The sequence below is a fragment of the Oncorhynchus nerka genome, linkage group LG5, assembly GCF_034236695.1.
Source record: "Oncorhynchus nerka isolate Pitt River linkage group LG5, Oner_Uvic_2.0, whole genome shotgun sequence".
Classification (NCBI taxonomy): Eukaryota; Metazoa; Chordata; class Actinopteri; order Salmoniformes; family Salmonidae; genus Oncorhynchus; species Oncorhynchus nerka.
This window is the reverse complement of record NC_088400.1, coordinates 53,927,086-53,951,781: the sequence shown is the minus strand read 5'-3', so window position 1 is coordinate 53,951,781 and position 24,696 is coordinate 53,927,086. Positions and strand designations below refer to the sequence as shown.

At 44.6% G+C, this 24,696-nt stretch overlaps 1 pseudogene; it reads right to left on the bottom strand.

The window, feature by feature from the left end:
• The window catches only part of LOC115129638 (glycogen synthase kinase-3 beta-like), a 42,846-nt pseudogene extending 20,944 nt beyond the window's left edge, over positions 1-21,902 (bottom strand).
• Positions 21,903-24,696: the final 2,794 nt, after the last annotated feature.

Below are 24,696 nucleotides of genomic sequence, written 5' to 3'. Positions count from 1 at the left end.
CCTTTGCAACGATTGCCGAGTAATATACTCAGAAGCGGTGGGTGGTGTGCATGCCTTCGAAGTCTGACCAGGACGCTGCTCCGTCTACCTCTTCTACGAAGACATTGTTTTGGGCCGGCCTATAGGACTAGATCCAATGTCCTGGGTGGTGGTCCGAACAAAGGATCCACTTTGAGAAAGTCGTATTCCTGGTCGTAATGTTGGTAAATTGACTCTTATATCCAATAGTTGTTCCCGACTGTATGTAATAGCCCAGAAAATCTTAAATGTTAACATAACATGTAAGAAATAATACATAAAAAATAAAATAAAAAAATACTGCATAGTTTCCTAAGGACTCGAAGCGAGTCGACCATCTCTGTCGGCGCCATTGCAGGCGAGTACCTCATGAAGCTGTTTGTGAGAATGCCAAGAGTGTGTAAAGCTGTCATCAAGGCAAAGGGTGGCTACTTTGAGGAATCTAAAATATATTTTGATTTGTTTAACATTTTTTTGGTTACTACATGATTCCATATGTGTTATTTCATAATAGTGAAGACACAAAACTGTTTCCACAATGTAGAAAATAGTAAAATAATTAAAAACCTTATACTCTATTATATATCTTTATTTTTGCTTGACTAAAGAAATCTTGGTCGACCAACAGCTTATTGAACAAATAATTGACCAGTTTATTAAAATGGGGTCGGCTCTAATCCCAACAATATAAGAGTATAAACCTAAACAGCTTAACTTAATATGAAAATATTCACAACGGAAAGCCTAAGAATGTAAGTGGTAGAAACAGACGTTCAGGGGCAACATTTAGCCTAGCCAGTGTCAAACAAAAACTTGTTGAATAGGGAGTCTCCATCACCTGCAACAACACAGAGAGACAGACTGATGTATGAGCAGCAACCACCCACCTTGTCTCCACTGGAATAGAAGAAGTAGCGTAAACGCACTATGTTGCAGTGGTCCAGTTTCCTCATGATCTGCAGCTCCCGGTTCTGAGAAAGAGAGACATTGATAAAAATCTGACAACCAGTGAGCATTAGACAAGTCAAACAGGCTAGAGAAGCTGTCACACTGAGCTAGTTGCACTCTCCCAGAAGAAACATTCCTCTGATTCTGGACCAGTCAGACACTCTCTTAAATGAGTCTTAAAAGGCTTTTGGAGGCTCATCCGAGATGGGCTGACAGATCCAAGATTAGAGAAAAGGCTGTTGCGAGCGAGAGCAAGAGAGAGAGAAAGAGAGCAAGAGAGAGAGAAAGAGAGAAAGAGAGCAAGAGAGAGAGAAAGAGAGCAAGAGAGAGAGAAAGAGAGAAAGAGAAGGAGGAAGCGAGCGAGCGGGCGAGGGGGAAGCGAGCGAGCGAAAAGGGGGAAGCGAGCGAGAATGGGGAAGCGAGCGAGAATGGGGAAGCGAGCGAGCGCGAAGGAGGGAGCGAGCGAGCGAGGAGGAAGCGAGCGAGCGGGCGAGGAGGAGGCGAGCGAGCGGGCGAAAAGGGGGAAGCGAGCGAGCGAAAAGGGGGAAGCGAGCGAGCGAAAAGGGGGAAGGGAGCGAGCAGGGAGAAGCGAGCGAGAAGGGGGAAGCGAGCGAGAAGGGGGAAGCGAGCGAGAAGGGGGAAGCGAACGAGAAGGGGTAAGCGAACGAGAAGGGGTAAGCGAGTGCGAAGGGGGAAGCGAGCGAGCGCGAAGGAGGAAGCGAGCGAGCGAATGAGGAAGCGAGATTGAGGAGGAGGAAGCGAGAGAGAGGAGGAGAAAGCGAGAGAGAGGAGGAGAAAGCGAGAGAGAGGAGGAGAAAGCCAGAGAGAGGAGGAGAAAGCCAGAGAGAGGAGGAGAAAGCGAGAGAGAGGAGGAGAAAGCGAGAGAGAGGAGGAGAATGCGAGCGAGCGAAAAGGGGGAAGCGAGCGAGCGAAAAGGGGGAAGCGAGCGAGCGAAAAGGGGGAAGCGAGCGAGCGAAAAGGGGGAAGCGAGCGAGCGAAAAGGGGGAAGCGAGCGAGCGAAAAGGGGGAAGCGAGCGAGCGAAAAGAGGGAAGCGAGCGAGCGAAAAGGGGGAAGCGAGCGAGCGAAAATGGGGAAGCGAGCGAGCGAAAAGGGGGAAGCGAGCGAAAAAGGGGGAAGCGAGCGAGCGAAAAGGGGGAAGCGCGAAAAAGGGGGAAGCGAGCGAGCGAAAAGGGGGAAGCGAGCGAGCGAAAGGGGAAGCGAGCGAGAAGGGGGAAGCGAGCGAGCGAGAAGGGGGAAGCGAGCGAGCGAGAAGGGGGAAGCGAGCGAGAAGGGGGAAGCGAGCGAGAAGGGGGAAGCGAGCGAGAAGGGGGAAGCGAGCGAGAAGGGGGAAGCGAGCGAGCGCGAAGGAGGGAGCGAGCGAAGGAGGGAGCGAGCGAGCGAGGAGGAAGCGAGCGAGCGGGCGAGGAGGAGGCGAGCGAGCGAAAAGGGGGAAGCGAGCGAGCGAAAAGGGGGAAGCGAGCGAGCGAAAAGGGGGAAGCGAGCGAGCGAAAAGGGGGAAGCGAGCGAGCGAAAAGGGGGAAGCGAGCGAGCGAAAAGGGGGAAGGGAGCGAGCAGGGAGAAGCGAGCGAGCGAGAAGGGGGAAGCGAGCGAGAAGGGGGAAGCGAGCGAGAAGGGGGAAGCGAGCGAGAAGGGGGAAGCGAACGAGAAGGGGTAAGCGAACGAGAAGGGGTAAGCGAACGAGAAGGGGTAAGCGAGCGCGAAGGGGGAAGCGAGCGAGCGAGCGCGAAGGGGGAAGCGAGCGAGCGCGAAGGAGGAAGCGAGCGAGCGCGAAGGAGGGAGCGAGCGAGCGCGAAGGAGGGAGCGAGCGAGCGAGCGAGCGGAGGGAGCGAGCGAGCGTGAAGGAGGAAGCGAGCGAGCGCGAAGGAGGAAGCGAGCGAGCGCGAAGGAGGAAGCGAGCGAGCGCGAAGGAGGAAGCGAGCGAGCGCGAAGGAGGAAGCGAGCGAGCGCGAAGGAGGAAGCGAGCGAGCGCGAAGGAGGAAGCGAGCGAGCGCGAAGGAGGAAGCGAGCGAGCGCGAAGGAGGAAGCGAGCGAGCGAATGAGGAAGCGAGCGAGCGAATGAGGAAGCGAGCGAGCGAATGAGGAAGCGAGCGAGCGAATGAGGAAGCGAGCGAGCGAATGAGGAAGCGAGATTGAGGAGGAGGAAGCGAGAGAGAGGAGGAGAAAGCGAGAGAGAGGAGGAGAAAGCGAGAGAGAGGAGGAGAAAGCGAGAGAGAGGAGGAGAAAGCGAGAGAGAGGAGGAGAAAGCGAGAGAGAGGAGGAGAATGCGAGCGAGCGAGACCTGGTTCAACACCTTGTTGGTTAAATCAGGTGTGCTAGTATTAGAATAGATCAAACAAGTGGAATGGCAAGGGGTACTCGAGGAGAGATTTGGGAAATAGCTAAAACACAACCATGTGTGTCCATCACAGAGCTAGTGAAACGTTCAAGATAAGAAACTGAGAATATCTATTCTGAGTTTGGCACCCTGTTAGGGTCTTAAATTAGAAGCCCACACATGGATAATTTAGGCCAGCTACAACTATCATAGATCATTGTAAAACAGTGACAGCCATAATTGAATGGGGGTCAAATCATGTCAGTGATATCTGAACAGGGAGCACATTACCCAGAGACACATTACAAGCTATTTCAAACACTGGCACTGTGCAGCCATTGCAGCACTTGTTTATTAACACAGTTACGTCAGTCTGAGGAAATCCATGGGTTGAGTTTCCTTTTGGGTGCGACAAGAAGAGATTAACTAATCATCAACTCAATGCTTGAGCTGAAGCTGGACTAGGGAGGGATGAGACTCCGCCCCATTTCAGCTCCAACAGGAAGGGGTGTGTTCTCACGAGACATGACATCACTGGGGACTAGGGCATCATGCACAGGCCAACTGCCAGGATGATTAACCAAACGCCTATCAGTGTGGTACGGCAGGCTACGATCACCATGAGAGAGCAGTCTCACAGCGATAAGTGACCTGACAAACCTAGTATTTTCAGTCAAATGACAGTATAAATGTGAGCCCATTTAATGTGAGACTCCAGTTAGGGATCTAGTTTCAGTGACGTCATACTGACAGCGACTCAATGGCCTCAAGACAAAGAACTGTCGTTACTCAAAAACACACGGTGCAACAAATACTCTCCGATGTATTCGCCTCTGCAGTGAAATGGTCCTCACCTTGAACCTCTTGTCCTGCAGAACCTTCTTGATGGCTATTAGCTCCCCGGAGTCACACAGTTTAGCCTGGTAGACCACACCGAACGAGCCGTTGCCGATGACCTTAGTGTCTGTATAGCTGACCTCCTGCGGCCGGTCGGGGCCCTGGCCTGGGGTCGCTACCACTGTGGTCACCTTACTGCCATCTTTGTCTCCTGAGAGAAAGAAAGAGAATAAAGCAAATGTCACACAAGAGATGCAGTAAAGGACAACTCATTCAGCCACACAGTCTTTACACCAAGAAGCTCCTGTAACATTTCTCATCCTCTCTCGTCACTGCATCTCTCTCAGACTCACACAGACAGTATCGTGAAGAAGGCGCAGCAGCGCCTCTTCAACCTCAGGAGGCTGAAGAAATGTGGCTTGTTACCAAAAGCACTCACAAACTTCTACAGATGCACAATCGAGAGCATCCTGGCGGGCTGTATCACCGCCTGGTACGGCAACTGCTCCGCCCACAACCGTAAGGCTCTCCAGAGGGTAGAGAGGTCTGCACAACGCATCACCGGGGGCAAACTACCTGCCCTCCAGGACACCTACACCACCCGATGTCACAGGAAGGCCATAAAGATCATCAAGGACAACAACCACCCGAGCCACTGCCTGTTCACCCCGCTATCATCCAGAAGACGAGGTCAGTACAGGTGCATCAAAGCTGGGACCGAGAGACTGAAAAACAGCTTCTATCTCAAGGCCATCAGACTGTTAAACAGCCACCACTAACATTGAGTGGCTGCTGCCAACACACTGACTCAACTCCAGCCACTTTAATAATGGGAATTGATGGGAAATGATGTAAAATATATCACTAGCCACTTTAAACAATGCTACCTAATATAATGTTTACATACCCTACATTATTCATCTCATATGCATACGTATATACCATCTACTGCATCCTTATGTAATACATTATCACTAGCCACTTTAACTATGCCACTTTGTTTACATACTCCTCTCATATGTATATACTGTACTCGATACCATCTACTGTATCTTGCCCATCCTGCTCTGTACCATCACTCATTCATATATCTTTATGTACATATTCTTTATCCCCTTACACTGGGTATAAGACAGTAGTTTTGGAATTGTTAGTTAGATTACTTGTTGGTTATTACTGCATTGTCGGAACTAGAAGCACAAGCATTTCGCTACACTCGCATTAACATCTGCTAACCATGTGTATGTGACAAATAAATTTGATTTGAGACTGAAGCCTGTAAGCCAGAAATTGGAAGCTGTACTAACCCACTTTTTTTTTCTATGAGTAATTTCCTAGGAGCAGGGCTACCCATGTTAACCGGCTCTGGCAGACACCCTAATGACAGCCTGAAAGTACAGTAGAAGGATAAAAGGTATAGGCGTAAAGGTTGTGGTGAAAATGAGGATGTAGTTTTAGTCTAAGATAATGTGTGGGTGGGGTGCACTGCAAACGGCTAAGCACGTTCCTAGTACTGTTCCTAGTTTGAAGCAGCGCTGCAGGCACCAAATGTTTCCCCGCATAACAGCTCCAATTCAACAACTGCACATCGCCATCGCAACTTTTGACAACATGAAAGTCTGATGGAGGTGTGAGTTGACAGACCAAGACGAACACTAACAGCCGATTCCAAATCACTCTTTTACCCACCCCACTTGGCCCTAAGCCTTCATTGTATGCAGATCGCAAGGGCTCTTCTAACCTACCGTTATGGCTGGCACCTGGCCGTGGACCTCAACACAAACCCAAAAAGCACCAAACAATCCTAGACTGCACTGTTTTCAGACCACTATTGTTTTCACAAATATATTTTACCTCTTGGTGATGTCATTCAGAAACATAATGTTAACTTTCACTGCTTTCTGGCTACTCAGATAAAGCACCAAATAAACTTCAGTTAGTGCTAAACACAGCTGCTAGAACCCTGACTAAAACCCCCAAATTCTATCATATTACTCCAGTGCCGGCCTCTCTACACTGGCTTCCTGTAAAGGCTAGGGCTGATTACTGCTAACCTACAAAGCATTACATGGGTTTCCTACTACCCATCTCTCCGATTTGGTCCTGCCGTACATATCTACACATACCCTACGGTCACAAGACGCAGGCCTCATTGTCCCTAGAATTTCTAAGCAAACAGCTGGAGGCAGGGCCTTCTCCTATAGAGCTCCATTTTTATGGAATGGTCTGCCTATACATGTGAGAGATGCAGACCCAGTCTCAACCTTTAAGTCTTTACTGAAGATAAATCTCTTTAGTGGGTCATATGATTGAGTGTAGTCTGGCCCAGGAGTGTGAAGGGGAACAGAAAGGCACTGGAGCAACAAACCGCCCTTGCTCTCTCTGCCTGCCCGGTTCCCTTCTCTCCACCGTGATTCTCTGCCTCTAACCCTATTATGGAGGCTGAGTCACTGACATACTGGTGCTCTTCCATCCCGTCCCTAGGAAGGGTGCGTCACTTGAGTGGGTTGAGTCATTGACGTGATCTTCCTGTCCGGGTTTGGAGCCCCCCTCGGGTTCATGCTGTGGGGGAGATCTTCGTGGGCTATACTCAGCCTTGTCTCAGGGTAGTACGTTGGTGGTTTGAAAATATCCCTCTAGTGGTGTTGGGGCTGTGCTTTGGCAAAGTGGGTGTGGTTATATCCTGCCTAGGTGACCCTGTCCGGGGGTATCGTCGAACAGGACCACAGTGTCCCCCGACCCCCCGTCTCAGCCTCCAGTATTTATGCTGCATTAGTTTGTGTCGGGGGGTTTTGGTCAGTCTTATGTCTGGAGTATTTCTTCTTTCTTATCCGTTGTCCAGTGTGAATTGTAGTATGCTCTCTCTAATTCTCTCTCTCTTTCTCTCTCTTGGAGGACCTGAGCCCTTGGACCATGCCTCAGGACTACCAGGCCTGATGACTCCTTGCTGTCTGCAGTCCACCTGGTCGTGCTGCTGCTCCAGTTTAAACTGTTCTGCCTGCGGCTATGGAATCCTGAACTGTTCACCGGACGTGCTACCTTGTCCCGGCCCGGACCTGCTGTTTTCGACTCTCCCTCTTGCAACCGTACCTGCTGTCTCCAACTCTGAATGCTCACATTCAACAGACATTTACTCCTGAGCTGCTGACCTGTTGTACCCTCTACAAACACTGTGGTAATTATTATTATTAGAGCCTGCTGGTCATCTATGAACATTTGAACATCTTGGCCATGTACTGTTATAATGTCAACCCAGCACAGCCAGAAGAGGACTGGCCACCCCTCAGAGCCTGGTTCCTCTCTAGGTTTCTTTCTGGGTTCCTGCCTTTCTAGGGAGTTTTTCCTAGCCACCGTGCATCTACATCTGCATTGTTTGCTGTTTAGGGTTTTAGGCTGAGTCTCTATACAGCACTTTGTGACATTGTCTGATGTAAAAAGGGCTTTATAAATACATTTGATTGATTGATTGATTGGACAAAGCTTTATAAATAGCAGTGTCAGAACCTGTCAATCCCTAAAGTACTACTCTTCTACGAACTAAAATGTGGTTGAACGCTCCAAGAAGTGCATCATCATGATGAAGTCTACCACAATGCTGTTTCTGGAAATTGACAAGCCAAAATGACATTATACAGCCTAAAACTGCTAGCAAACTCCACCAGCATGCCCCATCAAAGCAAATCTTATTAGTTACATGCGCCGAATACAACAGGTGTATTATAGTGAAATGCTTAATTATGAGCCCCTAACCAACAATGCAGTTTAAAAAAATACAGATAAGAATAAGAGATAAAAGTAACAAGTAATTCAAGAGCAGCAGTGAAATAACTATAGCGAGACTATATACGGGGGGGTAAAGATACAGAGTCAATGTGCGGGGGGCACCGGTTATTTGAGGTAGTATGTACATGTAGGTAGATTTATTAAAGTGACTATGAATAGAATACCCCACTGCTACTCTCTGTTGTCAAGAGGGGGTGAGGGGGGGGCACTGCAAATAGTCTGGGTAGCCATTTAATTAGATGTTCAGGAGGCTTATGGCTTGGGGATAGAAGCTGTTTAGAAGCCTCTTGGACTTGGCGCTCCGGTACCGCTTGCCGTGCGGTAGCAGAGAGAACAGTCTATGACTAGGGTGGCTGGGGCCTTTCTCTGACACCGCCTGGTATAGAGGTCCTGATGTAAGAAAGCTTGATGTACAAGGCCGTTCGCACAACCATTGAGCCTTTCTACGCCACTGTTTGCAAGGAAGACATGCGGGAAGTAAAATCCATGACTTGCTTGGAAAATATTAGTCCTGGGTATCCATTAGACACCAAAACTGAATAATTAGAAAACACTCTGGAACAAGGAGAGACTACCTGGACATGTTCAATAAGAAAAGAAAAAAAGCCTAATTGCTTTCCTTGGCTAAATGTTTTAAAGCATTCCAGAGTCCTAATGAACATGACCTTGGCCTGGCAGCCACTCTCACCAATTTACTAGAGATAATCTCAGATCTTGCAATGAACGTAGAGTGGGCTTGATGGTTTGTTAAATACAGCGGGATTCTTCTTTCCCCAGACGCTTTAAAATGGCCACTCCATACTTTGAAGATTTAGCTCTAGGCCTATATATTAGTGATTATACCATGTAGGGGTGTTGGTGTAGCACTGACCTCTTAGCACCCTGCAATCTGTTTTACAACCACTACTTACATATCTCTGTGTGCACACACAGAGTGCCCTAATGCCCCTCTAACACTGACCTCTGATATTACTGCCTTGGCTACAGCAGAGGCTTGACGAGGGAAGAGACATTGCAGCAGCAGAATTTCACAACAGCTACATCGGGGGATCCAGCACTGAACTCTGTACAGCGTTGCTACCGTCTGGGTCAGAAGTCAAGGGATAGAGGAAATACTAGCGTTTTAACAAAATGTTAAATACACATTATCAATGTGCCAATCCTGTCTGAACACGCTGCATCTCTATGTAGGAAGCCACTGAGCTCGTAATGCAGTAGAATAGATGGGAATTTGGTCTCGCGGGTCAGACCACTCCAGGTCACGCACTTCCTCCCTTTCTGTGCTGAGTAGCAGGAAAGTGGAGCAAAATGTCAGAGCTGCCAAAGCCTGACAGGGAAGGGAGGGACAGAGCAGAGAGTACTGCCAAATTAGGCATCTCCTCCTCCTCTGAACACACACGCACAGAAAACAAGCACCCAACCGGAAGCCTGACACCATGTTACTACTGCAGGGGATGGAATTGTAATGAGGACAATGTTGATTATAATGGTGATCACTGAAGTTAAAGACTGACAATCAGAGATTACAGATTTGACAAGACTGTTCATTATTCTAATGTGTTTGACAGTGTCTACAGTCAGTGACTATTGTTTATCCTCGAAATGTCAAAAGAGAAACCCGACACCAGGGTGTAGGCCTCAACACCTCTTCCTGTGGTAAAACCTCTAACAACACCCCTGTACTCATCTCTGGGTCTGAAAGGAGAGACAGAGCAAAGCACATTAAAGCAAAAGGCCCTTAATGAAAATCCCTACCCTGACCACTGCATCACACTTTGGGCAGCTGTGCAATAATCCTATAGTCACACACTGGAGCATCTATCCATTGGCTGCTCTCTCTCAGTTTAGCACTGCATGAAGAGATTGGGTCTGATAGGAATGTCTGTTCTAGTAATTGTATTTCTGTGGTAGACTGGCCAATTGGATTCCTAACATTCCTAAGTCCTGTTCTACAATGAGTATTGAGTAAAATTGCACTGGCCTGATGGGTCTTTATCCCTTCGAGTAATTCTATTTCTGTGGACCTGCCCCTGACTCCTGAACAACACTTTAATTATTTGTTATTCTTCTCTCTTCATTATTTGAGGTATTTTCTTAAAATGGAAGAATTGCATTTATGGTCCCGAAAAGCACAGAAACATAGTGTCCCCTGCATGTATACTAGAGGTCGACCGATTATGATTTTTCAACTAAGATACAAATTATTGGAGGACCAAAAAAAAAAGCAGATACCGATTAATCGGCCCATTACTTTTTTTAAATGTATTTATTTGTAATAATGACAATTACAACAATACTGAATGAACACTTATTTTAACTTAATATAATACAATTAATCAAATCAATTTAGCCTCAAATAAATAATGAAACATGTTCAATTTGGTTTAGATAATGCAAAAACAAAGTGTTGGAGAAGAAAGTAAAAGTGCAATATGTACCATGTAAAAAAGTTTAAGTTCCTTGCTCAGAACATATGACAGTTGGTGGTTCCTTTTAACATGAGTCTTCAATATTCCCAGGTAAGAAGTTTTAGCTTGAGGTTATTATAGCAATTATAGGACTATTTCGCTCTATACCATTTGTATTTCATATACCTTTGACTATTGGATGTTCTTTTAAGAACTTTAGTATTGCCAGTGTAACAGTATAGCTTCTGTTCCTCTCCTCGCCCCTACCTGGGCTCAAACCAGGAACACATTGACAACAGCCACCCTCGAAGCATCGTTACCCATCACTCCACAAAAGCCGCGGCCCTTGCAGAGCAAGGGGAACAACTACTCCAAGTCTCAGAGCGAGTGACTTTTGAAACACTATTAGCGCGCACCCCGCTAACTAGCTAGCCATTTCACATCGGTTACACCAGCTTAATCTCGGGAGTTGATAGGCTTGAAGTCATAAACAGCGCAATGCTTGAAGCATTGCGAAGAGCTGCTGGCAAACGCACAAAAGTGCTGTTTGAATGAATGCTTACGAGCCTGCTGGTGCCTACTACCGCTCAGTCAGACTGCTCTATCAAATCATAGACTTAATTATAACATAACACACAGAAATACGAGCCTTAGGGCATTAATATGGTCGAATCCGGAAACTATTATTTCGAAAACAAAACGTTTATTCTTTCAGTGAAATATGGAACCGTTCCGTATTTTATCTAACGGATGGCATCCCCAAGTCTAAATATTGCTGTTAGATTGCACAACCTTCAATGTTATGTCATAATTACGTAAAATTCTGGCAAATTAGTTCGCAATGAGCCAGGCGGCCCAAACTGTTGCATATACAGTGCCTTGCGAAAGTATTCGGCCCCCTTGAACTTTGCGACCTTTTGCCACATTTCAGGCTTCAAACATAAAGATATAAAACTGTATTTTTTTGTGAAGAATCAACAACAAGTGGGACACAATCATGAAGTGGAACGACATTTATTGGATATTTCAAACTTTTTTAACAAATCAAAAACTGAAAATTTGGGCGTGCAAAATTATTCCGCCCCCTTAAGTTAATACTTTGTAGCGCCACCTTTTGCTGCGATTACAGCTGTAAGTCGCTTGGGGTATGTCTCTATCAGTTTTGCACATCGAGAGACTGAATTTTTTTCCCATTCCTCCTTGCAAAACAGCTCGAGCTCAGTGAGGTTGGATGGAGAGCATTTGTGAACAGCAGTTTTCAGTTCAAGGGGGCCGAATACTTTCGCAAGGCACTGTACCCTGACTCTGCGTGCAATGAACGCAAGAGAAGTGACACAATTTCACATGGTTAATATTGCCTGCTAACCTGGATTTCTTTTAGCTAAATATGCAGGTTTAAAAATATATACTTCTGTGTATTGATTTTAAGAAAGGTATTGATGTTTATGGTTAGGTACACGTTGGAGCAACGACAGTCCTTTTTCGCGAATGCGCAATGCATCAATTATATGCAACGCAGGACATGCTAGATAAACTAGTAAGATCAACCATGTGTAGTTATAACTAGTGATTATGATTGATTGATTGTTTTTTATAAGATAAGTTTAATGCTAGCTAGCAACTTACCTTGGCTTCTACTGCATTCGCGTAACAGGCAGGCTCATCGTGGAGTGCAATGAGAGGCAGGTGGTTAGAGCGTTGGACTAGTTAACCGTAAGGTTGCAAGATTGAATCCCTGAGCTGACAAGGTAAAAATCTGTCTTTCTGCCCCTGAACCAGGCAGTTAACCCACCGTTCCTAGGCCGTCATTGAAAATAAGAATGTGTTCTTAACTGACTTGCCTAGACAAAAGGTGTGAAAAAAATTTATGAATAAATAATCCGGCAAAATCTGCGTCAATTTTTTTTTTTTTACAGATTTCCGATTGTTATGAAAACTTGGAAATCGGCCCTAATTAAATCGGCCATTCCGATTAAATCGGTCGACCTCTAATCCAGGACCTATATAATAGGCGGTGTCAGAGGAAAGCCCATAAAATTGTCAGAGACTCCAGTCACCCAAGTTATAGACTGTTTTCTCTGCTACCGCACGGCAAGCCAAGTCTAGGACCAAAAGGCTCCTCAACAGCTTCTACCCACAAGCCATACCATGAGACTGCTGAACAATTCATAAAATCGCCACCGGACAATTTACATTGACCCCTCCCCGCATCCCTTTTGTACACTCGCTGTGTTTGTTTGTTACCTATGCATAGTCACTTCGCCCCCACCTACATGTACAGGCTACCTCAACTAGCCTGTACCCCTGCACACTGACTCGGTTCCGGTGCCCCCTGTATATAGCCTCGTTATTGTTATTCTTGTGTTACTTTTATTATTACTTTTTATTTTTGTCTACTTGGTAAATATTTTCTTCTTCTTGAACTGCACTGTTGGTTAAGGGCTTGTAAGTAACCATTTCACGGTCAAGTCTACACTTGTATTTGGCGCATGTGACTAATAACATTTGATCACATGACCAGAACAATTAGTTCAATGGTCTACTGCAGAGCTCTCCAACCCTGTTCCTGGGGAGCTGCCTTCCTGTAGGTTCGCTCTCCAACCCCGGTTGTAACTAACCTGATGCAGTTAATCAACCAGCTAATTATTAGAATCAGGTGCACTAGATTAGGGTTGGAGCGAAAACCTACAGGATGGTAGCTCTCCAAGAACAGGGTTGGAGAGCCCTGGTCTACTGACAGCCCAACCCTCCCTCCATTCCTATAAGGGACTGACTGGCCCCTAACACTGGCGGCTTCCCATTTCCTAAGTCAGGGCTAGGATGTGGGTTATGGAGGGTCAGCCCCACAGAAAACATGGAAACAATTGACCAGATAGAGCTCTGTAAACATTTCTGAACAAATGGTTTAGTATTATTGCTCTGTCAACAGGTTTACACACCTTGTTGTGGGACACCCTTAAGGCTTAGATTGGAAAGGTTTAGTTTAGACTGTCTTAAGTCCAGAGACAAAAATGACCTCTTGCTGAACAGACAGAGATCGTGCCTGACTGACAGTCAGACAGTTACAGGACTGTCTCAGACAGTGTCACAGGATTTTTTTTGCCATATTATGTTGATACCTTCAGATTAATGTTATCCCCCATTAATCATCATTGGGGTTAATACTACGAAAATATTATGTTTGAAATTGTTATGTCACTAATACACTTCCCATAACATGCCCAACATTCTGCTATGAGCTACACATGAAAGCCAGGCATCTTACAACTTTTAATTAGACATTTTCCAGAGTTGTGTAATGGAAAGGTAATGCGAAACCTCTTGGATTGCAGAACTCATGTAATGTGTTCCCGGTAGTACCGAGTTCTGAGCACATACCTACATTTTCCTCGCACATTCCAAAGCCTGACTGGTGGTGAGCCATTTCCCCTCCCCACAGGGACCAGAGGCTCGGCCCACGTCAACAGCTACATCAAAGCCTTTCATTTCCTTCTGTACACTGACTCACACTATCATCATAACATCACACTGGCTACCATTATCAACAGAGTCGATACACTACCCAGATGCACATTATCAAATGTACGCAGGGAGGGATGCAAGCTGAGAACCATTCACACAGACTTGCAGGCGACGCAAACAAGCGGACACAGACAACACATGATGCTCTTAGGTTGGAAATGATAGAGATCTGGTTTCAGAGACACAGCTGCCATTTGGTCACTCAGTTCTTGAAAACAAGCTTCACAATCAAAACGGTCCTCCTCACACAAATACAGGGTTGGGGAGTAAATGATTACATGTAATCTGACTATGAAAAAACTAACCAGCTTCGTTACCAGCTAAAATATTGTAATCAGATTACAGACACTTGAAAAACTAGATTACTTCTTGGATTACATTCAGAAAGTATGTTTGTGAAAAATAGGATAAATAGGATAGGATAAAGTAATCCTTCTCACCCCCCTTAAAAGATTTAGATGCACTATTGTAAAGTGGCTGTTCCACTGGATGTCTTAAGGTGAACGCACCAATTTGTAAGTCGCTCTGGATAAGAGCGTCTGCTAAATGACTTAAATGTAAATGTAAAAAAAAATATATTATCGCACCTTTGTTTTCTCAATGACATTAAATTCAGCGTTGAAACAAGGCCCAAGTCAGAGACCACTATGATGACGCCAAATACATTTGATAGATAATTTGTCTTCTTCTAATGCCTAATGGAAAGTAATCCAAAAGTAACTGAAAGTGATCAGATTACCGAGTTTGGGTAATCCAAAACATTACTGATTACAATTCTGGACATGTAACTAGTAACTAACAGATTACATTTAGAAAGTAACCTACCCAACCCTGCATACACAGAGTACTGTCATTGACTGCAGTATAGATTTAATTTTAAAATCTTTATAAGGGCAGGGGTTAAAAGCTAAATACTTTTTTTGTTCATGGCCAGCTGCTTTGGAAACTCCTCAGAGGGGGCAGGATGCAGAGCGAGTAACTAAGCGAGCGAGCGAGTCACAAGCTGTTCTAGGTTTGCAGTTGCATCATGATGCTGCTAATACCAGTTCTTCAGATCTGGGGCCACGTTCCCAGCCGCCACGTTCAGCAGACAGACTGAGACCGATGCGTTCACACAGACAAATGCGATTACGATTGGAGCGCAGGCCTGCAGGGCCTGAGCACTATATGGTTAGCCGTTATATTACAAGGGTCTACCTTCTGCACGCACTGTAGCAGGGCAGTACACTGGGGAGAAAGTGAAGCTCATCGCACACAACAGCTTATCCACTAGGAATAATGTCTCACTTCAACGTGGCGAGGGGAAGAATGCAATGAGGGTTTGATTTGCTTGAGCAATCCTGTAAAGGAAAGGCTTGTGTTTTTGTGTCTTAGCCCAATACTGCCAAAAGCTGGTGTGTGTGTGTGAAGAGAACTGAAACAAGTTAGTGATACTACTGTAGGCGTGGTTGTGTGAGTATTCAACATTGCCTTACAGCATGTTTGATTAAAGCCTTTGGATCAAAAGCTGTTCCTCTGAGAACAAAGTGAGCAGAGTGACGAGGAGCCCGATACCGGCTCAGCACTTTGCTATGTGATGAGTCAGAGCAGAGCCTGTGACAACACAGGCACATTTCCCACCCACCCAAAATCTCTCTGACACACACAGGCTGTGAACAACCTTTTTCATACAGAGCCACCTTTAATTTTTTTTTTTTTAAGAAAGTATTGCTATGATCATCCAATTCCCTAAACTTTTTTCAGTTTAGCTGTGAGAGATGGATGGAACCAGCCTTTTCTTGCCATCATTCAGAATGTTGATGGACAATACTCATAAGCTATCAACTGACAGAAATTCATAATTTCTATAAATTTCAGCTTTTTTATGAGAATGTGTCTTAACACACTGGCATTCCTTCTCCAACACAAACCACAACCAGGTGAGGACGTATCCTAACGCTGCTTGGTTTATAGGTTGCCATAGTGCCTCTGCCACGGTGAGTCAGCACGTGATTCCCTCTGATAAGGTGCGGTTTAGCACAACGGGGAGGGAAAGAGCACCCGTGCCACTAAGTATAGTGTTGTAAGCGGAGGATGCTTCTCTGTTGCTACATACACACACTCAGCCCAAAATACTGCCCTGTAGGTGAGGCCAATACCGCAAAATAAACACAGACATAACCCACACACTGAGACCAAGGGCTTAACACCTGGGGGATGTAACGCAGTAACTGCTCCCCAAAACAAAATCCCAAACCCTTTGATGTGTAATGTGCATATTAAGCTATACTTTGCTTATGGCTACATTAGCTGATGTCAAGACTATCATGCGCACGAGTCAAATATATGTATGCCGGTGGCACAACCGCCAATAAGGACATTGATTTATTTGAGGTTCCTTACCAGCGGAGTTAATCCCAAAGGCCACGGGGAGAAGCCCTGACGCCGGAGCAGCAGTAGCTCAGCAACAGGAAGGAAACAGGACGCCAGAGGAGACGCACAACCCACTGAACTGGTCACAAGACCCTTGGCATGTTCGTGACAGTCGGGTCGTAGTAAGCCTGCTGAGAATAAACAGCAAATGTAATCCTATTTTTCATTCAGAGGGGAGTGAGTCGGTGCGGGGGGGAAAAAAGGCCAGTTCAACCAGCCAGGCAGCTAGCGACAGTCTTGAAGGATCTGCTGAGGTCTCATATCTGGCTCCAATTTTCTCCCCTAAGCGTTACTAAGAGTGGATCAAGGGCAGCTGAAATGGAATTACGTAACGGCACCGCTCTTCTTTATGAGCATCTCACATCGCGTTATGCTGTTACAGCATAACGCAAGACCACATGGAAGAATGAGACAAATTAGGCGCTTTTGATGATAACATATGGCCGTAAATAATATATGATGACTTGAACAAACCATAAAAAGGCTATTTTTGAAAATGTGGTGGACTTTGGTCTTCTCATATGATCCAATTAGATGAGGACTTTAAACTTACTTGTCCCTTCAGTAGACTCCCAAATCAATTAGGGTTCTTTATCAGCTGTTTTAACTGCATCACCAAGGCTGCGTTTACACAAGCAGTCTAATTCATATTAAAAAACTTTTAACCCTAAATTAGTCCTTTGACCAATCACATCAGGTTTTTTCACATTAGATATTTTTCAAAGCTGACCATCAGAAATGTGCTGCCTGTGTAAACGCAGCCCAAGGCATGTCAACTGACCTTCATTACCATGTTTAATGTTCAGTAGGACTCACCATAGCAAACAAATGAACATTTGTATTTCTAATTGGGCATACCTAGTCAGTTGCACAACTGAATGCATTCAACATAAATGTGTCTTCCGCATTTAATCCAAATTAATCTACGTTCACGTCATCGGCACCCGGTAGCAGTTGTTGTTGGGGGTTAACTGCCTTGCTCAAGAGCAGAGCGGCAGATATTTCCACCTTGCCGGCTCTGGGATTCCAAACCAGCGATTTTACAGATACTGGCCCAACGCTCTTAACCGCTAGGCTACCTGCTGCAAAGATTAGGGTTTACTCTGTTTTCAACTGTTTGGTGCCTACTGAACGTTTCCCTTGGAGAACATATCTAATTATGATCAATGCCGCCACCTCACCCACCCGCATATCACCCAGTCATCCGTCCATGTTCACATACTCAGCCTTCACGTCCTCCTTCTCCTCCTCTCCCCAGCTGGACATTACATCTGATGCTTTCTTCTCCAGATCCCCATTTCCATTTCCTCCTGGCTAGTACACAATAGACTATGTAATAGGACCGAGAGACTGAAAAACAGCTTCTATCTCAAGGCCATCAGACTGTTAAACAGCCACCACTAACATTGAGTGGCTGCTGCCAACACACTGTCATTGACACTGACCCAACTCCAGCCACTTTAATAATGGGAATTGATGGGAAATGATGTAAATATATCACTAGCCACTTTAAACAATGCTACCTTATATAATGTTACTTACCCTACATTATTCATCTCATATGCATACGTATATACTGTACTCTAGATCATCGACTGCATCCTTATGTCACTAGCCACTTTAACTATGCCACTTTGTTTACTTTGTCTACATACTCATCTCATATGTATATACTGTACTCGATACCATCTACTGTATGCTGCTCTGTACCATCACTCATTCATATATCCTTATGTACATATTCCTTATCCCCTTACACTGTGTATAAGACAGTAGTTTTGGAATTGTTAGTTAGATTACTTGTTGGTTATCACTGCATTGTCGGAACTAGAAGCACAAGCATTTCGCTACACTCGCATTAACATCTGCTAACCATGTGTATGTGACAAATAAAATTTGATTTGATTTGAATACACCACTAGGGGGCAAAGCCTTCTCCGAATACAAATGATGGCTAAAAAGGTAAACTTATGGTGAGCTATTTCCCAACATCTTTGTCCAGGTTCTTTCATTTGTACATCAGCAAACAAGCAAGCAAACACAAAGGCCTAGCTCGACATTAACGCTTGTCCTCTTGTCTGGGACAAGTAAAAATATAGATTTTAGTAAAAAAATATATATAAATCACAATATCAAACAATTACTCCGATCCGAATAATATTCAAATCAATTTTTCATATTCAAAATGTCTACATTTCAAAGTGTAGGTGATATGCATATTAGCTAGTCTAATGTCCAAAACGATGCTGATACGAGGAAGGCGGCAGAAAATGTAGGCAAACTTTAATGAGGCTTTTAATAACATAAACATAAGTTAAACGCCAGTCATGTTTGACAAATATAATGAAGGATAATTAACATTAATGTCTAAAGGCTTGATTAATATGCTATTGAAACCAGCATTTCTCATGTTCCATTGGTTTTATTGTCCAGCAGCCAAAGGCATAATTCTAGTCATAATAGTAACCCATGCTAGTTGACGCATCTTTAAAACTCCCCTATTTCTTAATTTCTAAAGGATATTTTCATCTCCGTCACATTAAACAGATTGTCTCAAAAGCGTACCGCACGCACAGTGTTTTCCCCCTTATTGCATTTTGGAACATTCATGCAGAGCCATGTGCGTATTTTTGAGCATATAATATGAAGTAATAAATATTTATCAGCATTTTAAGCTAAACGGTCTGACCTGCTGCATCAGCCTCATTGCTGTTTATAAAAAATATATGTGCAGTGGTCCCATAACTGTCCCAGAGTCTGTTTTGGACTGTAGGCATGTTTTTTTATCGTCCCAGGGATGGCGGGACACTCTTAATTTCGAGCCCTGGAGGGAATTATTTCATAAAAACATAAGTACTTGGTTGTCATTGTAATGTTGCAATGTTTTATAGGCTACCAAGGGGGGCCAACCATCCTCCAGGAGAGCCTTAAAAAAAGCCTAAATAATAATAATAATAATAAACGTTAAAAAAATTAAAAGCATGTTGCCTACATTTTTGTTTGATTCTCTATGGTAAAAAACATGTATTGTATTTTGTAAAGAGGACAAGTGACTTGATATTTTGGACAAGTAAAAAAAAGATCTGTCCTAGGACAAGTGACTAAAAAGTTAATGTCAAGCCCTGTAAGTCTATGTGAGAGAAAAGAGCATAGCCCACTGTCATCTTATGTGCACACATAAACAGGATGACTCTCCAAAGATGGGAACTTGGTTTTGGCCCATTTATAATGTAATTAAGTTGATGTGTTGAAACGAGACAGTTATTTGCTCTCCAAGGGTTGACCAGGCTTTTCAGTAGACAGACATTTTAAAAAGCACTAGCAGGTCAGGACTGACTGGAGTCATATGACCAACCATGGATACCTTCAGAGACGCAGGCAGACACCCGATTCTGCAAACCAATCAGAAAGTCCCGGTGCTGCCCCCATTTTCTGGGGTCTGCTGATGCTGCACGGCAGAGCAGGGGCCAGCAGCTCTCCATGCGCTGAGCAACTTGTCAATTATTGAGCTGAACAAAGTGCTGATGAGCTGTGTGACCTGGCTGGCTGTGTGTGAAGCTCCAAAAGTAGTAGTAGTCAGAACTAGCCTCATTTACCAGATGTTGAAGCTTTACTAGAAGTAGACCTATGCAGCAAAAGCATCCAGTATGGAGAATTTAGATGAAGATCAATGAATTTGGTGAAAGGCTGATGCTCCTATGTGCCAGTTATTATTTTGATGAACCAAGCAATCTTATATTGGCATTAGATGCGAGTATAATGAAATGGAGCTACAATGGAATCCTACAGAAAATTTAAGTGGCGTTTTAGGTTTTTATCCCACTTCCACAAACCCTTTGGCAAAGACCAATGATACTGTGGGTGACACCTGACCCAACAGTCTAGCAAAACCGACCTGCAGTACATACTGTAGGCTCTCCAATCCAGTAGAAGACCTCTAAATCTACTGGTCTGAATTAATTCTGCAGCCCCGGGGCTTCATCTGACCTAACCCTGCTCGATACCCGAGAGAGCTCAATCAACACTACCCATGGTGTGTCTGCCTCAGAGCTGCAGGGTGGGGAATGAGTGGATTGGACATGACAGTGTTCCCCTAGGCATGCCCTATCAGCTCTTTCACCAATCCATTGTTTCGATACTCCCAAAAATCAAGAGGTCAATCTCTAAAGTAGAGGTAAGGCTCAAATGCAGTGATCACTCCTCCTGCCAGAGGCATTTTGACTAGTTTACACATTGAGCACTACAAGCAAACATACTTTTGCGTCTAGGGTACTTTATGGTCGTTAATAATATGATCAGTGATCATTTGGAAAGCTCCAATGGTATCTTACCATCCATTTAAAAATTGTATGATCACGTTTCTCAATAATCCCAGACATAATGCTAATAACGTCATGCAAAATACCAGACGGTGGCTCTAAGTGCACTGGTTGGGTCTAGGTGACAACGGTTAACTAAGCATATGACTTGGACAGTGAATGGGAGAGTAACGTTACTGTCTGAAAATGTGTGGACCCATATGGCATTTCAGTATTAAATGTGAATTAGGCTAGGCCTAGTCCACTTCAATATATCAATAATTTACCCCTTTCTCATAATAGCAGCAACAGAGTATTATGACAAAAAAAGCAGAGAACATTTCAGATTTTTTGTTGTCGTAAACTAGCGTTTTAACTCTATGGTCATACTTACTGCTGACTTTCATACTGCCAAATGCTGAGGGCTGCGGCACTGTCTTGCAGCTCTCCGCAAAGGAGGTGGTTCTGGGCCGACCCGACATATTCCAATCCAAGATATCCCCGCTTCGTCTTCAGTCGAATCGTACTTTTCCCAGTACTATTAGTCTTTTGACTTTCCAGTTCTATTAGTCTTTGACTTAAAATATAATTGGTAGCTAATTCCACGATAGAGGTCTGCTTCTTCTAATATCGTTCTAGCACGAACTAGCCAGCCAGCTAGCTAGCTAGCAAACTAATTTCGAACCGGTCAGCTGTGTCAGGTCTCGAGCTGTCGTCCAGCCACATTCAGCAAGAATCTGTCATTCCTTTTATTTTGTATGTTCTTGTCACTTACCTAGGCTAACGTTACAAAGGCATTCTATGAAATAACGTCCTGAGATAGGTGTCTCATAAATTGGGCCTCTCAAAGTTGCCAGTACATTTTTTTTTAAACACAACCATAAACAGGAATAGGCTACATACAGTGGCATGAACGTCAAGTCTGCTTACATTGAATGATTCCCCAAAGAAAACAATATCAGGTCCAATAGCAAATCTTCATATTCTTATATGGAGACTAAAGGATCCGACAGCACCAGCCATGGCGGCTCCCAGTCTCAGACCGACCAACATTCAAATCGGACACAAATGAACAAAATTCACGATTTTAGGCCGAAAGAAACGCACGGACGTTTCAGTGACAACTTCGCCCCCATAAACACGGAAGCAATTGTCCTTGCTGGCTGACGGCGACGTGAAAGACTATCGCAATTGTATTTTTTTGTTGAAAATAGTTATGATACAGCTCCACTAAATCTGAAATTCTCTTTTGATTCCTTCTTTCTCTGTCTGCTACTTCTCTTTGTCAGACTACGAGCAGAACAACGCAAATTACTTAAACTATTGAGTGGGTGAATCTCTTTTCACGATTTCCACTAGATAGCACAGCCACAAAGTCAATGTGCCCCTATTGTAAAGATTCATGAAAAGAAAACGTAAATTTTTGGTCTTAATTTCAGGCCATGGTTAGGTATACGGTAAGGATAAAAAAACATTTTAAGAAAATATATTTTAGAAATGGGCGGGGTTTATGACTTTGTGACTGTGGTAACTAGTGTCGACCCTCTACGCAAATCTTAAACTACGGGAATATAGAATTGTGCACGCTCAATCAGACGCGAGGAGGTCACGTCGACCAATCCAAAACGAAATGTGTGTAGAGAACGAACGCCCAATGAGCGCGTTGATGAGCGCGTCTACTGCCGCTACTGTCAAGAAAAAATGTATTTAAAGGTAGTTCGACATACCACCTAATGGTGCAGTAGAGTGTATTCATGGGTGCCAAAGAAAGCCAGGCTTAGCCAAATATTTGACAAATAAAACAAATGTAAAAAACATTCCCTTTCGTCTCTTGCTTTCTTTTAATAATTGTCCATCAATTGGCAAGTGACTGATTCTCACCAGAGAAAGCATCCAAGCGAGCGAAACAGCTCCCTTATGTGTTCCTTCGGAAAGTATTCAGACCCCTTGACTTTTTCCAAAATTGGTTACATTACATCCTTATTCTACAATTGATTCAATCGATTTTTCCATCATCAATCTACACAATATCCCACAATGGCAAAGCAAAAACATTTTTTTGAAATGTTTGCTAATTTATTGAAAATAAAAAAGTGAAATATCACATTTACATAAGTATTCAGACCCTTTACTCAGTACTTTGTTGAAGCTCTGTTGGCAGCGATTACAGCATAGTGTCTTCTTGGGTATGACGCTACATGCTTCTCTGCAGATTCTCTCAAGCTCTGTCAGGTTGGATGGGGAGATGTTCGATCTGGTTCAAGTCCGGGCTCTGGCTGGGCCACTCAAGGACATTCAGAGACTTGTCCTGAAGCCACTCCTGCGTTGTCTTGGCTTTGGGCTAAGGGTCATTGTCCTGTTGGAAGGTGAACCTTCACCCCAGTTTGAGGTCCTGGGCGCTCTGGGGAAGGTTTTCAATCAAGGATCTCTCTGTACTTTGCTCCGTTCATCTTTGCCTCGATCCTGACTAGTCTCCCAGTCCCTGCCGCGGAACAACATCCCACACCATGATGCTGCCACCACCGTGCTTCACCGTAGGGATGGTGCCAGGTTTCCTCAAGACGTGACGCTTGGCATTCAGGCCAAAGCGTTCAAACTTGGTTTCATCAGACCAGAGAATCTTGTTTCTCATGGTCTGAGAGTCTTTCGGGGCCTTTTGACTAACTCCAAGAGGGCTGTCATGCCATTTACTGAGGAGTGGCTTCAATCTAGCCACTCAACCATAAAGGCCTGATTGGTGCAGTGCTGCAGAAATGGTTGTCCTTCTAGAAGGTTCTCCCATCTCCACAGAGGAACTCTAGAGCTCTGTCAGAGTGACCATCGGGTTCTTGGTAAGGCTCCCTGACCAAATCAAATCAAATTTTATTTGTCACATACACATGGTTAGCAGATGTTAATGCGAGTGTAGCGAAATACTTGTGCTTCTAGTTCCGACAATGCAGTAATAACCAACAAGTAATCTAACTAACAATTCCAAAACTACTCAGTGTAAGGGGATATTTAGTCTGCCTGGGAGCAAGACATCCTGGTCCGTGACTGGGCTGGATTTCTTCCTGTAGTCCGTGATTGACTGTAGACCCTGCCACATGCCTCTTGTGTCTGAGCCGTTGAATTGAGATTCTACTTTGTCTCTGTACTGACGCTTAGCTTGTTTGATAGCCTTGCGGAGGGAATAGCTGCACTGTTTGTATTCGGTCATGTTACCAGACACCTTGCCCTGATTAAAAGCAGTGGTTCGCGCTTTCAGTTTCACGCGAATGCTGCCATCAATCCACGGTTTCTGGTTAGGGAACATTTTAATCGTTGCTATGGGAACGACATCTTCAACGCACGTTCTAATGAACTCGCACACCGAATCAACGTATTCGTCAATATTGTTATCTGACGCAATACGAAACATATCCCAGTCCACGTGATGGAAGCAGTCTTGGAGTGTGGAGTCAGCTTGGTCGGACCAGCGTTGGACAGACCTCAGCGTGGGAGCCTCTTGTTTTAGTTTCTGTCTGTAGGCAGGGATCAACAAAATGGAGTCGTGGTCAGCTTTTCGGAAGTTAGAGTAACAATGATCCAAGGTTTTTCCACCCCTGGTTGCGCAATCGATATGCTGATAAAATTTAGGGAGTCTTGTTTTCAGATTAGCCTTGTTAAAATCCCCAGCTACAATGAATGCAGCCTCCGGATAAATGGTTTCCAGTTTGCAAAGAGTTAAATAACGTTCGTTCAGAGCCATCGATGTGTCTGCTTGGGGGGGCCCTTCTCTCCCTATTGCTTAGTTTGGCCGGGTGGCCATATCTAGAAAGAGTCTTGATGGTTCCAAACTTCTTCCATTTAAGAATGATGGAGTCCACTGTGTTCTTGGGGACCTTCAATGGTGTAGAAGTTTTTTGGTACCCTTCCCCCGATCATGGCTTGGTTTTTGCTCTGACATGCACTGTCAACTGTGGCACCTTTATAGACAGGTGTGTGCCTTTCAAAATCATGTCCAATCAATTGAATTTACCACAGGTAGACTCCAATCAGGTTGTAGAAACATCTCAAGGATGATCAATGGGTACAGAATGTTCCTCAGCTCAATTTCGAGTCTCAAAGCAAAGGACCTGAATACTTAATAAGGTATGTCTGGGTTTAATTTTA